Source organism: Ctenopharyngodon idella, chromosome 17 (assembly GCF_019924925.1).
Source record: "Ctenopharyngodon idella isolate HZGC_01 chromosome 17, HZGC01, whole genome shotgun sequence".
NCBI classification, from domain to species: domain Eukaryota; kingdom Metazoa; phylum Chordata; class Actinopteri; order Cypriniformes; family Xenocyprididae; genus Ctenopharyngodon; species Ctenopharyngodon idella.
Window position 1 is genome coordinate 32741375 of NC_067236.1, and position 16254 is coordinate 32757628.

The 16254-nt window shown below is 40.2% G+C and overlaps 1 long non-coding RNA gene across 2 annotated transcripts; it reads left to right on the plus strand.

The window, feature by feature from the left end:
• The first annotated feature begins 202 nt into the window (after window positions 1-202).
• On the plus strand, window positions 203-15750 carry LOC127498644 (uncharacterized). 2 transcript variants are annotated; one of them, XR_007925939.1, is made up of 2 exons: window positions 203-1048; window positions 14021-15750. It is a non-coding gene; the product is annotated as an uncharacterized LOC127498644 (long non-coding RNA). The 2 variants fall into 2 exon arrangements; XR_007925940.1 differs by lacking the exon at window positions 203-1048 and adding an exon at window positions 3118-3687.
• The last annotated feature ends 504 nt before the right edge of the window (window positions 15751-16254 follow it).

Below are 16254 nucleotides of genomic sequence, written 5' to 3' on the forward strand. Positions count from 1 at the left end.
ATATAAATACTTTGGATGTTAAAATATGTTCTCAGAATTGTACACTGATTATTTATGGACAGTTTATGGAGTCAGTCACAGCATTTTTCAGCTACAAGTGAAACGCAGGCGGCGGTCTGAAGTTAGCAGTTCCTCCCCTCGATTTCTCTCTGGCATGAGAAGTAATTTTAATTTTGAATGCATTAAAATTTGAATCATTTTTTAATATCTGTGTAGTTCGTGCTGAAATGCTTTATGTATTTTCTGAGGTGTTTGTCTGCACTTTCTCTTCAACCCTGTTATTGTCACATTTACACCATTAAAGATAATGGCTGGATCTTTCGGTTTGTGACCACATGCTTCATATTCTTTCCGTCTTTATTAGTATTTCATCATCAAGCTTAGCATTTCAGCTCTGTTATGGATGAAAATCATAGTAATACATTTTTACACATTAAAATATATTAAATATTGTATTGCAATAAAATACGTACTGTATAATATGCTGTGGTGCAATGATATTTACTAAGTAAGGACATGAAAAAAGAAACTGAGACTGAGAAAAGAGAAATATGCTGCCTGACACTGAAGCTGGTTGAGTGTTGTGGATTCTGACTGTGACGGGGCTGAACCGCTGCAGTGCTGTAGGCTTGTGATGGTCAGGTACGGCCCTGTGACTCCAGCTGTAACCAAACAAATAACACTCTAATGATCCCTGAACGTGTCACAGAAGACGGTGGGAATGATCCGACCGTCCTCGGCGTGTCAGGACACCGTGATCCGGATGTTTTGACACTGGGCTTTGATCAATAGAGTCTGTGTTTTGTGGTGGGACTGACACCCGTTTGCGGCACCGTTTAAGAGGTCAGGAGAACACTCTCAATGAATCAAAGCGCCCGACACATGAGGCCTGACACATGTTGGACAACACTGACCACAACAACGCCACTGCCTTTGATGAGCTGCCCGACTGAGTGTGTTTACATGCGCCTGTCCGTCATCTGCAGAGGGCGGAGCCTTTGATGACATCACAGGATAACAGAGGAACACGTACAGCATGAGACTGAGTGTGAGTATCAATGCATGCATGTTCTTAGAATTAATTTGTTTACATTCATATTTTATATTCCCTCTTTATATTAGGTGTCGTTAACTAGTATGTATGTAGTTGATATGAAAGCATTGTATACACTCTAAAAATGCTGGGTTAAAAACAACCTAAGTTGGGTTGAAAATGGACGACCCCAGCGATTTGGTTAAATGTTTGCCCAACCTGCTGGGTAGATTTTTTTAACTCAGCTATTGATTAAAAATGACTATATGTCTGGCTTAAAATGAAAAATAGGTTGGAAATTAAAAATCAGACACATAATTACTAGAGGCAACAATAATAATCAGAGGGTGAACATTTATTAATAAGCAATTTAATAAATGTTTATTGTTTAATTATTATTCATTAAACTTATTAATAAATGTTCATTTATTAAACATATTAAGAAATGTTCATTTCCATCATACTTTGGGTTCATTTTAAGTAAGCAATACAGTCATTTGTAATCAATAGTTGAGTTAAATAAAACTACCCAGTATGGTCAAACATTTAACCCAATCGCTGGGTTTGTCCATTTTCAACCCAACTTGGGTTGTTTTTAACCCAGCACTTTTTTAGAGTGTAGTCATTTTGATCTTCTTATGAGTTGGAAAATTGAAAAAATATAATATTTTTAATTAGAGACTGATCGTCTGTTTTAGTTACTGTATAAAAAAATATTAAACTGAAACAGGTTTTACTCATCAAAAACAAAGATGAGAGAGAAGCTCAATCAGTGTGTGTGTGTGTGTGTGTGTGTGTGTGTGTGTGTGTGTCGGAGGCTCAGCCCAAAAACAGTCCGTCCCGCAGCCTTAATTAAACCTGAGCGCTTACAAAAGGTAGAAGCAAATAACAAGACCACATATTACATTAAAGTCTCCTGCTCCCCTAACACACGCTTAATAATTCATGCTCTCAGAGCGCCACAGAGCGGATCGTCTGTCGTCCGTTCAGCTGCAGTGAGGAAGTGCGCGCAGACATGCATCTCCACCCCGTCTTACAAATGAGTATGATTATTTTTAATGGGTTTAAGGTTACTCGTAGCATTATTCCCCGGCCACCGTCTTCTGTAACCATCAGGACATGCAGGAGTAAAGCAGCACCTCCTGTAACGGTTAGATGATTCTCCTGTGAGAGCTCAGCCCTCGTCATGTTCACCTTTCGCCCAAAGATTTGTCACAATCCAGCATTATAAATACACTGTACATGCTCTCGCTGTTTATATTGCTGTTTTCTTCTTCTTCACAGGTCTGGAGTGTTTATTACCAGCACACAAATGCTTTCAACAAATGCTTTCTATCTTTTTAAAATTCAACCATCAAATAATCCACTCATTATTCGAAATGTATAAGATATATTATATATATATATATATATATATATATATATATATATATATATATATATATATTTCCCACTGTACCCACAATAAAAAAAAGAGTTATTTATAAAAACTGATATTTTTCTGATAAGGCTTGCACTTCAACAAACATGAGGTTCAAAAAGGGAAATGACAGTGTGGCATTTAAATATACAGAGATAAGAGGAAACAATATAATAAAAGGTGGGAAAGATAAATATCCTTGATACATAAAATACTAGAACCAGATCATGGTAGTTACGTCATGAAGACAAAGAAAAATAACATAAGAAAAACGTATATAAAATGTAATCAATATTAGAATATTCATATGAATGCAGACCACTTTAAGTTTATGTTTAGATACCAAAAGGAATGAATAAATATGAAATTTAGTAAATGACAACAATTAAACAAAAGATTTCATATTTATTCACGTGATTATGATTATTAATAGAACACAGCAGGTGTGTGTGTGTGTGTGTGTGTATACGCATGTGAGAGAGTGTGTGTGTATGTGAGTATGTGTATGTGAGAGTGTCTGTGTGTGTGTGTGTGCATATGTGAGAGTGCGTGTGAGTGTGTGTGTGTATGTGAGAGTGTGTGTGTGTGTGTGTGTGTGTGTGCATATGTGAGAAAGAGTGTGTGAGTGTGTGTGCATATGAGAGAGTGTGTGAGTGTGTGCGTATGTGAGTGTGTGTTTGAGTGTGTGTATGTGAGAGTGTGAGTGTGTGTGTATGTGAGTGTGTGTGTGTGTGTGCATATGTGAGAGAGAGTGTGTGAGTGTGTGTGCATATGAGAGAGTGTGTGAGTGTGTGCGTATGTGAGTGTGTGTTTGAGTGTGTGTGTGCACGTGTGTGTGTGTTGACCCCACCCTGAGTCTCTGAGTCTGGATTGTATGCCGACATCTCCCCCTCTAGGACGAGCCGCGTATGTTTCTGTGTCTCAACTCTCGTCAGTGTGTGTGTGTGTGTGTGTGTGTGTGTGAGGGATCAGGCTCTCTCTCCACCCTGGGCTAGCGAGCGCTCGATGCCGCAGTGATGGATGAGCTCCCTCCATCAGGCTGTCAGGGCAGGGCGTTGGGCCATATGGAACTGGCATATGGACTTCATGTATATGATGAGGGGAATGCAGGAGAGTGACTAAAATATACATTAAAGACATGCTCTGCTCTTAAAAACGCAGGGTTCATCAGTTTGGGGAGGAATATCACTCAGCGGCTCCTTCACGCCAGCAGATGCATAAGCTCCGATCAGACGTGAGTCCCTTTTTCCATCCGAGTTAGAACCGCTGACTGAAAGAGCTCCAACGGCAAAAGATTTTATTATAATTATTATTATTCCTGATGCCACACGAAACCTCAACAACAACGTCTTTGCAGCTAATTATCCAAGCTTTCCATGAAAGGGCTAAAAAAAGGGCCTGAAGCTCTTGTAAAATAGACTTTATGTTCCTAATTTAAAAAAAATAAACAAAGTCAGTGAAAACTGCTGAAATAATTGCCAACCAAAATATTATTTTTTCTGTTTATGTTATATGAGGTGTGCAACACTGACACCAAACTTTAGCACTGAACTGGAAGGATACAGGTTAAAACATTGATTGATTTGTGCCATTTTTCAATGTTTTTGCACTAAACATTAAATATCAAAATTAAGTACATTGTTTTTTTGTTTTTTTTTCAATAAATTCAGGTTGGAAAAATAGTATTTGTATATTTGAGGCCAAATCCTGGTTTGCATTTACCAATAAACTTATCATCAATTATATAATAATTGAAAATAATTGAGCTTGATGAATGCATCAACACTATAATTGTGAAAAAAATCAAGAAACTGAAATAATTATTAATTTATGTCCTTTCCATGTTGTAGAAAGTGTCCAAATTATGTCACTTCCTGTGTGTTTTGAGCAGTGTAACTTTTCTTATTATTATTTTATTAAAATGAATAATAAATATAGTTTTGTACTACACTCTAAAAATGCTGGCTTAAAAACAACCCAAGTTGCCAAACCTAGTGATTGGGTTGTTTTAACCCAGTGGTTGGGTTAAATGTTTGCTGGACAGTTTTATTTAACTCAACTATTGTTTAATTATGACTATATGTCTGGCTTAAAATGAACCCAAAATAGATTGGAAATTAAAAATCAGACACATAATTACTAGATGCAACAATAATAAGGTGAACAAAAGGTGAACATTTATTAATACGCAGTTTAATGTTTATTGTTTAATTATTATTCATTAAACTTATTAATAAATGTTCATTTCCAACATATTTTGGGTTCATTTTAAGTGAGCAATACCATAATTTTTAAAAAAATAGCTGAGTTAAATAAAACTGCCCAACATGTTGGGTAAACATTTAACCCAATCGCTGGGTTTGTCCATTTTTAACCCAACCTGGGTTGTTTTTAAGCCAGCATTTTTTAGAGTGTACAATTAAATGATAAAAACGATCACATTGTGTGATTTTAATTGGATTCATCAGAGAAGATCAAGGCCTCTGATGTGGCCAAAACTACAACCTTAAACACAGATAGACATTTAAGTGTTAAATTAGCTACTTTTCATAATAGGATCATTTTATTTTCATTTGTGATGCAAATGTTGTGAGTGTGAGGCTGAGAAAGAGAAATGAGAAGCCGATTCGATCAGATACAAATTTAAACACAACTACAATAATAATTTTCTCTTCCAGAAGCTCGACATTAATGCACAATTATTTAGCAACAACTAGGACAAAAATAAAATACTGAAAGGATGCAAAACATGGTGAAATGTTTGCACTGGAAATCACAGCCACAAATCACGCTACAAAACCGGCCGCCGAACGCGATGATCTCACGCGTTTGACACGCGACACAGAGTCACGAGTAAATAGACACTGATAGAGCCGGTAAGAATTAAGATGATCTATCTGGATGTGGAATTCCTAATCACACTGTTTTCCCGCCGCTCCGGGCCTGCGGGCTGTCGGATCAGCCCAGGGGGTTTAATTCGATTGTTTAAAGGCCTCTTTTAATTGGTGCTTTGTCTGCACAATCCTAAATGAGCAGGGACACCCACGGCGCAGTCCCGCCGAGAGTCAGGACGGCTTGACAGGCCCCATGGAGGTTCCTGTCCCAGAAAGCCTCAAATCGCCAGCCATGTGACAGCGGCCCACAGTCTACCCATCTCCCCAATTAAAACTCAACTGTCAGAGAGGAATATGCCGTCATGCACGCTCGTCTGGTGGGTGTATGTGTGTGCAACGCGCCCCGCGGCCGGGGAATATCAATGCACGCGGGTGTTTTTAGCCCGCATATCCAGATGTTCACCGGCCTTCGCTCTGGCCATTCGGATAGGATTGTGATTTGTAATTCTGAGTAATCGCTTAGGACAAGACCTTACACCATTTTATCTGTTCATGTCTGTGGGCCAAAGTCAATACTCATCGTATAGTAATGAGTTGAGAATATCTGAGCCTTTTTATGAAAGCTCAGAGGAGTGAACCTGACGCTGCTCGGCTTCCCTTTGAAAACACGGGAAAATGGCCAGCAGACAGTCCAAACAAACGCAACCCGAAAACAACCACCTCCTCGCGTGTGTTCGCGAGGAAAACGCACATGAAAAATTCAAGCACTGCTGATTTCCTGATGCGGCTTTAACCCAAAACATTACCTTTCAAGCAAATTCTGCCTACATGCCGGGACGTGAGTGGCTGAAAAAAAAGGATTATGGCTCCGGTACTTTTTCTTTGAGATGCACAAACATTGGCCTGCCAGAGCCTCATTATTTTGTCAATTCATCGTGCCAGAAATTCACAATCGCTGATATCTGATGCCTCGGGACGGGCGTGTTATTAGCGCGTGTCGCTCTGAAGTCTTCATTCGTTCCAAGAAGAGATTACACAAACACAGCTCAGGTGCGGCCGGGGCCCGATCCGTCCTCCTGCCGCTAATCTCCGCCGCGGGCAAACGCACTTATTGAAAATGTGTCTGTGTTCCAGCAGCACTCGTAAGCTCATGCCTCTGGACGCTCTTAGCAAACACAGTAATATGCCCTCAAACGCCTGCTGCTGTAATGCGTGTATTTATAGAACATATCCAATCATGAGAACAAAGCTATTGTTGTACGCTAATGAACGTAAAATCAAGAGCTTCTCCCTTGAGTACAAAACATACAGACTTTTGTTGTCTTTGCTTGAAGCACTCTATGATGATTACTATTACTAGTGCTGATAGTGACATGATGAAACCTCTAGCACTGAGTGTTAAAGTTGAGTGTGTGTTTGTGCTGCTACTTTACCATGTGATCAGATGCAGCATTTTCACCTACTGGACCAGAAAACAGCTGAAAATCCCTCAGACACATCTATAGACCAGAACATCACTGAGATAAACACCTGAAAAACACCTAGAACACCCTAGCAACCACTCAGAGCACCCTAGAAACTTTCTAGCAACACCCCAGGCAACCATTCAAAACACCCCACCCTGGCAACCACTCAGAACACCCTAGAAACCTCCTAGCAACACACTTGCAACCTACCAGAATACCATAGAGAATGCCTGTCAACCATGTGGAAACCATTCAGAAATCCATAGCTGCCTAGCAACACCCTGGGAACTAATTCAGAACATGCTAGCTACTGCCTAGCAACACTCTGGCAACTAATTCAGAACATCCTAGCTACCGCCTAGCAACACTTTGGCAACCATTCAGAAAACCTTAGCAACACCCTGGTGACCATTCTGAACACCCTAGCAACTGCCTAGCAACACCATGGCAACCATTCAGAACACCCTAGCAACCACCTAGCAACACCCTGGGAACCACTCAGAATATTCTAGCAACCACTCAGCAACACTCTGGCAACCATTCAGAACACCTTAGCAACACCCTGGTCACCACTCAGAACACCCTAACAACTGCAAAGCAACATTCTGTTAACCATTCAGAACACTCTAGCAACCAGCTAGCAACACCCTAGCAACTAATTCAGAACATCCTAGTTACCGCCTAGCAACACCCTGGTGACTAATTCAGAACATCCTAGCTACTGCCTCGCAGTCCACATCCTAGCTACTGCTTAGCAACACTCTGGCAACTAATTCAGAACATCCTAGCAACACCCTGGTGACCACTCAGAACACCCTAACAATTGTCAAGTAACACCCTGGAAACCATTTAGAACACTCTAGCAACCAGCTAGCAACACCCTGGCGACTAATTCAGAACATCCTAGCTTCCGCCTAGTAGCAACCTGGCGGCTAATTATGAACACCTTGGCAACACCCTGGTGACCATTCAGAACACCCTAGCAACTGCCTAGCAACACCATGGCAACCATTCAGAACATTCTACCACCTAGCAACACCCTGGTGACTAATTCAGAACACCCTAGTTAGCAACACCCTTGCAACCATTCAAAACACCCTAACAATGCCCAGGCAACCACTCAGAACACTCTAGTAACCGCCTAACAACACCCTGGCAACCACCTACACCACACTTTAGTATAGAGGTGGTGAGTTTTCACAGACAAACAGCGCATAGAGTTTGGTCGCATCCGCACAGTAACACGGGCCATTTTAAAGTGTCTTAAACTTCTGCCGTTTAACTGTATTTTTGAACAGACTGTCTCAGAAACATCTTTGTCTCAGTTTGACATGAAAGAGGGGATAATCATGCCGTTCCTAACAGCCTGAGATCAGACGCCTCCAGCTGAAAGACATAAACACCCATGAGGAAGAAGAACCCAGTTCACCAGAGATCTCAACACCAGCAGGACACACACGACATCACGTAAACACACACACACACACACACACACACACAGGTACTGTGTTTATTCAACAACACAATCAAATGTTACACTCTGCTTTATTAGATGCCATCACACTAATAAGGTCTATAGTTTAACACACACACACACACACACACACACAGACTGCTGCCCTCCATCTGGAAGCCAGTCCATGAAAAGTGGCTTTTTCCTGATGGCTGGAAACATTTAGTCGGAGTGGAACGTTGCTCTTCTGCTATCTGGCGTGTCTCCAGGAACACTGGGATATTACAGCTGTCTCACAGCGTTTAACACACGGCATATGGTACCTAAGTACTATTGTTTCACTAGTTAATACCCCTCTTTTTCATTATCGGAGTGCACTCGTTTAGCGTCAATCCCACGGAAAAAAAAGTAGAAAACACATTTTAGATTGGGGGCTAGAAGCCATAAAGAGACGAACGCAGGCTTCTTCTCTTCTGCTGGCAGTGATGACATTCACATTCACAGTCGGAGAGTTTGTGAAGCTGCACCATCTGTGTGTTTTTCACTAATTAGTGTAAATGGATATAAATATTAAGGAAAGTGTTTCACATGACAAGCTGTTTCACATGTCTGTGTCAAGACTGTTTTCCTCTCTCCCGCTCGACGTCTTTAGATCTTCAAACCGTCTCGCAAAACATCCGGCTCATTGTCGAAGCATTTTCAGGGACTTTATGATAGACAACACTTGGACTGAATATGTATAATAATCATATATGACTCGTTTAAAGGATGAATTTCACCTGCTGTATACCTTTTGACAGAAAATGTCCTTGATATTTGTGATGATTATTAAAAAATAACTTGACTGCACACACAAAGAGCCATATGTATCTAATGAAGCACGTTACAGCTGATCAAATATATAAAGCAGAGGGCAAAAGTGATGACCGGCCTAGGAAATTGACATCTTCGCCCTTTGCATTTATTGCTCCCAGCTTTGTAGCCGTACTAAAAGCAACAATGGATAATTCACGTCAGATCTTGAAATTAAACAAATGGAAACAAGAACGTTCAAACTGTGAACAAACAAGTGTATTCTCTGACAAAGATGGTTTTCTCTGGAGCCGTGCACTCCCGCCCACGCGCTGTTCTGATTGGCTGTGGTTTTTGATTGATTTTGTCGCATCTCATAGTCGCGTCGCATCTGGTGTGGACAGACAAATCGCTTGTTGCTGGAATCTTATCGCATCCCGTCTGGTTAGGACATGGTGTCGATCACAAACAACTTTTCATACAACAAATTTGCCACATAAAAAAGCAAAAAGCAACATAAAATTAAGCCAAAAATGGATGAATTCTGCTCCAAAGTGCAGTGGTCCAGTGAGAAGGTTAATTTTTCCGCTCATTTAGATTGCTGTCGGTTGAGAGGGAAATGCGTTTCAAACCCCCAACGCTGTAAATGAAAGCTGTCACGTCCGCTGGAGCTCAGAGGGACGTCAGACAGACAGACACAAGGAGAGAGAGACACGCCTGAGAGACAGACGCCTCTGCACTTACTTATAGAAACATTATAGTGTATAACTGATTACTGCTGCTGCAGAAAAAAGAAAGAAAGAAAGAAAGAAGTCTAAAGCGTATCTGTGAACTTATGGAAACTGTGACAGACAGCTGTTCTGAGCTGATGAAGTCCAGCCAAAAACATCAGCAGAAACGACTGTGTGGATATTGTGTCTAGTGCTCTAGACCAGGGCTGTCCAAACTCGGTCCTGGAGGGCCACTGTCCTGCAGAGTTTAGCTCCAACTTGCCTCAACACACCTGCCTGGAAGTTTATATGCCCAGTAAGACCTTGATTAGCTGGTTCAGATGTGTTTAATTGGGGTTGGAGCTAAACTTTGCAGGACAGTGGCCCTCCAGGAGCAGGATTGGACACCCCTGCTCTAGATGGTCCTCACACTAGTACACCTCATGAAAAAGAAGTGCACTTAAAGGGGGGTCTAATGCTATTTCATGCATTCTGACTTATTTACTTATTTATCACTGTTAAAGAGTTGGATTCTCATGCTAAATATGGCCAAAGTTTCAAAATACGAGTTGGACGTATGATGGAGTATTTCTGTGCCATATACACTTCTTTCCAGTTTCGGATACATTTCGGAGAGAGTTTTTTTCAAGTATGGCCTTTATCACGTAATAAAGGGCAGTATTCCTTGTATGGGCACTTCTCCCTGATAAGCGTGCGCACACATCACCCAGAGCGAGAGCAAGATCGCCCATTAACGCGCTTCATTCAGGTTACGGAAGCCGAGAGATTTTTCAACAATGTCGCCAAAGGAGTGCGTTTTTGTTTGTGAGGGAAAGATTACCTTTTTCAGCTTCCCAAAGAACCCAACTGTTTGAGTCCTTTGATTTTTAAGCTGAAGTGTGTCTTCTGAATAGTTTCTGGTGTGTCAGTTTAATGTCATTGGTAGTTTGACTTCCTGAAGAGTGAAACATTGATCTGTTCATTTGAGGCACCCAACATATCAACTTCTGATTCAACCAATCACATGGGTTTAGGGCGGGACGCTCCGTTTAGCTGACCAATGACATTATTTTTGCATTTCTGTTGGTGCAGAAACGACACACCTTACCTTTTAAAACGTTCTCCTCCGTGACCCACTCACAAATTCATCTCCGTCTGAGGTCAAAGGTCAGATTTTTTTCTCCGGAGCGTCTGCTAATCGCCGGAGCTCCTCCTTCCATCAGCGGTCATTATCCGCAGCTGTCAGGGGCTCGTTTAATGTCATCTCACCTGACAGCTCGCAGACAGGTGCCAGCAGACAGCAGAAAATGAGGAGCAATCGATACCAAACACATCCTACTGTGACAAACTATCCAATTTATTAGCAAATATAGCTGGTTTAAAGGAGAAATATTTTGAATGCAAGAAGTCCCTCGCCGGCGCAGATAAAATCAAGTCCAAACGAGATTCAGCTCTCATAAAAAAAAGTGGCAGTTATGGAAGCGCTTGCATTTGACACCTGTCCAGGAATGATTTGTTCTTCGCGCTCAATGCAGCATCAATCCCACAAATCCCTCTGGAAGACGAAAGTTCCAACGGGATGTGGCTCAGATTGGATTACCACTCCACACGGGACATGAGTGATGTCATCATTCCAGGCTGCTTTGATCAGGAATGCTCTGGCTTGCATTTTCCAGCAGAGCTGCTCTTGGTTACCAGATGCACTTCAAAATAAAGGTTCCAGTTAGAACCAAGAAGAGTTTTCAAGCCCAATGCCAGTGAGAATGTATTATTCTTGAGAAAGCCACTGGTATGCACTGCTTTGAAGACACCTACAGCCGCGGCAATGGCTGCAGTATAACGTCACACTCCGCTGCTGTATCTTTTTTAAAAACATACTGTAGTTCAACATGTAATGCATCCAAAAGGTAAAAATATGCAATCTACTTCAGTGCAATCCTGCAGTGATTTAAAGTTTGCATTCTTTTAACTCACACCACGACGTAACACTCTTAAAGAGGACCTATAATGCCCTTTTCACAAAATGTAATATAAGTCTCTGGTGTCTCCAGAATGTGTCTGTGAAGTTTCAGCTCAAAGATCATTTATTATAACTTGTCAAATTTGCCCCTATTTGGGTGTGAGCAAAAATACACGTTTTTGTGTGTGTCCCTTTAAATGCAAATGAGCTGCTGCTCCCGGCCCATTTTCCAGAAGAGGGTGGAGCTTTAACAGCTCACGCTTCGGTCGCTCAACAACAACAAAGCTGGAGAATCTCACGCAGACAAAATGACGAAAGTGTTCAGCCTTACATTGTTCAAACCGGAGTCGACACTGATGGAGAGACTCAGGAAGAAGTTACAACTTTTAGACGTTTCTGAATGGTTAGTGGATAAATTTATGGAGTTGATTCAACTCATCGACTAGCATGTGCCGTCATGTTAATCTTTTGTGCAAATCCAGCGTTGAATTGACCCTCGTTTGTGAAGCAGTCCGGCGTAAAATGACAGCATGGTAACAACACTCTACTACAACAACTCTTCTTACTTTTAACAAAGAACAGTCTCTGCTTCCAGGGTTTTTCCTGCATAGAGAATTACGAGGCAGTTGCCTCCATCAAATTTTGTGCCGTCTCCGGCTGTTGACAAAACTCAGACAGGCAGTCACATGCTCAGATACCCCTTTTCCACAGACACAGTCCTGTTGCAGGTTCCCGGCCTGTGTCCACTGTCGAACCGTTCGATACTGTGGATAATCAGCGGGTCGGGCGGGCCAAGTAATAAAAAAATAACATTCCAATTAATTGTAGGTGGATGAAAGATAAATCATTAATGTGTTGATTTTAATAAAGACACAGAACTCTCATTTCACGGTAACGAACGTGCGGCACTCTTTTACTTTAATTTTCAACTGAACGTATTTCTCTTCAGGAAATCATGCGCCTAGAGCACCTCCTAGTGGTCATTATATAAAACACAAAGGAAAAACCCTTCATGAGATATTGCTTTGTAACTTAACAGCTTTAACTAAATATATACACGAGCTTAACTAACAGACATTATTCTGATAAGAGTGTTTTCCATCAATGATGTAATGAGAATTTAAGCCTGTGTTTAGGCTAACATGCCGGCGCAAAATGTTGATTTAACATGTAAGGGGACCCGCGGTGTATGTAGATAGAAATGGCTCATTCTAAGGTAATAAAAACATGTTGGTTCATTATGTAAATACTTTATACACCACTGAAAACATAGTTATGTATATTATATTGCTTTTCTGTCAAAAGATCCTCCTATAAAAATTTACAGATTGTACCTTTAACATCCATGAAACCTTTCCATTGCACTAAAGGAAAAATGTTCTTTAGATTACTGAAATGTCCTTCATTGTAAGAAAAAATATTTTTTTTAAGAACTGGTCACTGAAAGGTTTTTCGGGAGCTAAAAATGCTTCTTCTATTGCATCACTATGAAAACACCCTTTCGGAATCTTTGTTTTTAACTCTTTCCGACCAACATAAAAAAACAAAAGTTGTCAGCGCCAGCATTTTTGATTGTTTTCACAAAACTTTCATGGCCCCCAGATTATTTTGTTGTATGAATATCTGAACTTGCAAAATATCAAAAGAAATAACTTTTTTTATTATTATTATTCTAGCTTCATGCATTCTTCTTTTATAAACACTTGAATGTGGTAAGTTTCATTAAAAAAAAAAAAAAAGCAAAATTTTGATCAAAAAGCTGAGAAAATTGCAATTGCAAGACTACAATATGCGTCAGCAATGCTTCTATCACTTGTTTCTGCTGCTTCTTCGCCTGGTAACAGGTAAACTCATCTACTCACTAGTGGCTTTCACTCAACTCAAACTTTCAGCAAAAATGTTTGTAAATAAAGACTGAAAGAGTTTAATGATGGTAGGCTAATGCTGAAGTCATTTGACCATGGTGTAGTTTGTTTATAGCCCACATTTACCTTTTGACTTCGGACGATTAAATTTAGGCTTCAATATTTGTGAAGAATATCATGATGAACAACACGTGTAAGAATCATAAAGTTTCGTTGCTCACAGAGCTAATTTTCTGTAATAATCCAAAAGCCAGTGGAAATAACCTATTGGGTTTTTGTCGAGAGATCCAGAGTGATGCGAACTTACAAAAACAGGAACAAAGTTCCCAATTATTAGACAATATCACTGGTAATGTCAATGAATAATATCCACAGATCCACATCTGCTGTCTCAACAGTCCGCGCTGTCTTTGTAGGGTTAGCGTTCGCTCTGAGCTCTGGACTCCAGCGTTTGTCTTTGATTTGACATTACCTCTGGTGTGTCCAGGCCGCGATGACTCCGCGCCGGCTACGATTGTCCTGCGAGGAGCCCGAGGTGCAGTACGAGGGTGACTTACAGCTGCTGTGAAGAGGCTGGAGGGAGAGCGGTGTGCCGAACACCTTCACGGTCAGCAGTCATGACTGTGAGTCTGGAGGACGTCGAGGACACTTCTGTTTGTAGGAGGAATTGCATCATACCTTAAATGTCCAATGTAGACATATCAAACACATATTAAGGCTTTTTGTTTTTGAAGGAGAAGACCATCAGAGATTGACAGAATTGAAAGAGAACTATACTGGGCTGGACGATGACCGCTGTTTTCTACAGAGCTGCTTTGTAGATGAATAGAACTGAATCAACACTGAACTGATTTCAACTGATATTAAATTCGCTCAACTGGTTCATCGAAAACAGCTAGTCATTCGGCAGACAGTGAACAAAAACGACAGTATTATATAGTAAACAACATATTAAACCTAAATGATATATATAAAAAATAGAAAATTTGAGCGAATGAAACGCCATTAATACCAGCATATTCCTGAACTACAATAACGTGCTGAATTAACAAATTTATCTTTAACATTTAAATTCAGCAAAAATTTACAGGCTCCACTATCAGTGATAGGCTCACGTTAACATCATCGATCAAAAGCAAGTTTCACGGTCTACCAAACACTATAATACAGCTGAAGATTAAAACATTTTTTTGTGTGTGTGTGTAGTTTTTGCTAAGTGTCCAAATTAAAAACAACTAAAATGGAAATCTAAAAACTTATCTCAGATGTCCAGTCTCCAGATTGACAAACAAAACAGGGCATTAAATTGACAAATAAAGTTACAAAACATTAAAAATACTAAACATTATACATCTAAATGAGCAATTAACGGTACATATGTAAAAAATGATGACTGAAAATAAAGTTATAGCTCTTACCTTTACCTCTGAGAACTCCCGTTGGTTGGCTGACGACCGTTACGGAACAAAATGACGCGCATGCGCAGTACTCCAAAAGTCCGTGAGTGCTGCTAGTGGTTTTTAATTCAAATTACGTTACAGTTAATAACATTGTAAATCTAGCGATTTTATTCATTTATTTATTTTTATTTGATGTACATTTAAACGTTATAATACACTGGCATTAAATTACAAACAAACAAATAATAGATTAAAATACACATTTGTGAGGGTGTTTCTAATACAAAGGCTGAGGATCAAGTAACCGTAAATTTGACTTTTTTTTCTGCCGTGATCAATCACTCTGTATTTTTTGGGAAGATCACGTGTGAACAAAAGTGATTAGTGTGGAAAATATGGGAAATTCATGTTGTTGTTGTTGTTTTCTGTAAGTGTTTAAAATTCTTCTAACATTTAGCTAATGGATACAAAATGTAGTGTGATTGCTAGCTACTAGGCTTTCTTCCACCCATATTTGCATATTGTCGACTGTAAGATTGGAAATGTATTTTTTTGCCCCTGAAATACATTTTTAAATATATTTTAAGGTTGAAACAAAATATATTTTCAGTTTCAAAAATATATTTCATTGATCTTCACTGTTTAGGCCTATATGTACCATATATTTAAAATATATTTTATTTTGGTGAGATAAAATACATGTTTTCTCTGTATGGGTAAAGCAGCTCTAAAAGACAGTAGTGATATTATTCAGATCAAGTTTTGTTCTCATTGTATCAGTGCAGTTTAATCGAAAATAAAGAGTTTTAAACCCTAAGTGATCAAGCCAAAGGTGACAGTGGCCTAAATGTGTGATTTATGATTTACATCAGATCCAGAATGTTCACCTACTCTATATCTTCAGGAGTTTGTCACACCAATACAAAAATAATGCAAAAATACTGCCAATGCATGTTTTGTAATGTATGGGTCCGCCTCCTTAGAAAGGCCCATGCACTGGAGTGGGAGCGCAGTGAAGGCCTGCGTGACCCTGCGTTCAGTCAGCTGTAAAATGAGCTGCAGCCAGTAGCCTGCTGGTAATGAGAAGTGGCGTGTCGTTCGATGTAACCTCGGGAAAATCGCTTCTATAAATACCTTCTATAAATAAAGAGCACCTTAGTTAGACTCGTGCGATGCTTTCTGAAAAGGTCATCTGTTGCCAGTCTCAGGCGTCCAGCCCACCTCTTTAAGTCACTGGCTCTTCCTCGACCCGCTCACCTGGTCACGAGTGCAGAAGCCTGTCTGTTTATTTGCGTGGCATTTTCTTCCCGATCCGTCAGCA